Source organism: Schistocerca gregaria, unplaced genomic scaffold, assembly GCF_023897955.1.
Source record: "Schistocerca gregaria isolate iqSchGreg1 unplaced genomic scaffold, iqSchGreg1.2 ptg000428l, whole genome shotgun sequence".
In the NCBI taxonomy this organism is placed as follows: domain Eukaryota; kingdom Metazoa; phylum Arthropoda; class Insecta; order Orthoptera; family Acrididae; genus Schistocerca; species Schistocerca gregaria.
This window is the reverse complement of record NW_026061855.1, coordinates 1,243,540-1,245,459: the sequence shown is the minus strand read 5'-3', so window position 1 is coordinate 1,245,459 and position 1,920 is coordinate 1,243,540. Positions and strand designations below refer to the sequence as shown.

Below are 1,920 nucleotides of genomic sequence, written 5' to 3'. Positions count from 1 at the left end.
TCTCTAGGCAAAAATGTCAGTTATTGTAGATTGGTGGCAGTCTCAACTACAAGATTTACTAATGATAAACACTATTGAGGCGGCTCGTAATTTTAGAATAGTTCTCTTCGTCTTACTTGGCATAAATTGTTCGCTGGCGTCCCAGCAGCTAGCTCCTTCAGTGTCTGCTTCTGCCATCGCACCACGCCAGTCTGTTGTTATCCTAGCAGACAGAACGCACCGCACATCCGACAACTTCGGAACCACTCAACTGGCCAGTTAGCAACTGAGCCGAACACTGTTTACACCGTCAAAGGAAAACTATGCAAAGATGTACACTCGAATGGCACGACTGAGTAGTACACACACACACACAAACAGTAATATCTGTAGAATGTCCATCGACACGCGCAGAACGAAATTCTTCTCGCGAACGTACAGCGTCTCCGAAAAAAATCTCGTGACTATATTCCGGCGTTACGGCCAGGTTCTCATTCAAATGAGCAAAAAATGTTATATATTTTTTTTGAGACAGTGAAAATACACTTGAAGGATCTGTTTGGGAGTTACGAGTGATCATACTATGAGCTTTATTTTAGATTTTCAGTAAAAACAATGGCGCCCGCAATTATGATTTGATCACGCGGACTGCGTGCAGTGTGGCCTCTCAGATGTTACCTGAAATCAAAAATGGATGACATCAGTTGATACTAAATTACTTCTCTGAAATTGAAAATGGAAAACATCAGTCGATATTACATAAAATTTATGGGAGCGCATACCTAACCGCAATGAAACAACCGTAAATTTAACGATACGGTACTAATTCGAACTCTGAGTTAGATTTTTTGGGTGGTTTATTTCACTCCTTATGCCTTCACAAAAATTACTTAATATTAATCAGTGTCATATATTATAGGTATAAGCTCCTAAGAAAAGTGTTTACTTTTCTGGGTCAGAGGTAGAAGTTAAGAGATTGAACCATTTTTAGTTAATGCTGCATGCCGTTCTGAGAAAATTGTTTCTCCAAAAAAAAAAAAAAAAAAAAAAAGTTCAACGTCTAGGGAAACCTTTTAGTTATATTATTACTTCGATTTGCATGAACTGAGGGTTACATGTATATTTTTAATGTCGCTGAACACGAATCTGCAGTAAGATTTTCAATATTCAAAACGGCTAATGCAATACGGAGAGCACAGGATTATGCTTTGTCCAATTTTTACCAAAAATGCATTTTCGTTATTTACGTTTAGTGTGCAATCCAAGGAGCACTTTTCAACCCTTCCTCGGGCTGGAATTGTTCCTAGATAGCAACTCCCTGTTCTTCTTGGCAGGAAAAGCCGATCTGTCTAACCTGGATATGCAGCACTCGTTATTCGTCAGTGTTATCGGCGAGTATGTTTGCAGTATGAATCATTTTGTGCACGTGCGTCACGGGACGAGCTTTGATCTACATCTATATGGATACTCTGCAAATCACATGTAAGTGCCTGGCAAAGGGTTCTTCGAATCCCCTTCACAATTGATAGTTAATTGAAACCCTCAGCTGCCGACAGGTGTTGTTGATATACTTCGATGGGGACAGCTGAAAATGTGTGCCCCGACCGGGACTCGAACCCGGGATCTCCTGCTTACATGGCAGACGCTCTATCCATTTGAGCCACCGAGGACACAGATGAATACCGCGACTGCAGGTATTTATCCCTTACACGCTTCCCGTGAGACTCACATTTCCAACCGGCCACAATCCACAAACGTAATGTACGTAATAGGTGTTTGCCCATCCACTCAATACTGGCCCACACTAAGGTGACGATTCCCGTAAGATTTCGGGCAATCTGTGCGCATTCGCACAGACGAAGGTCAATGGCTGGGTAACGTTTAACCATATATATGAAGATAGTAACTGTTCTCGAAAGAACAGGCGCCACTGACGACCGG

At 41.8% G+C, this 1,920-nt stretch overlaps 1 non-coding gene across 1 annotated transcript; it reads right to left on the bottom strand.

Moving 5' to 3' along the window:
- Positions 1–1,575: 1,575 nt before the first annotated feature.
- On the bottom strand, positions 1,576–1,649 carry Trnat-ugu (transfer RNA threonine (anticodon UGU)). Its single transcript has one exon. It is a non-coding gene; the product is annotated as a tRNA-Thr (tRNA).
- Between the last annotated feature and the right edge of the window lie 271 nt (positions 1,650–1,920).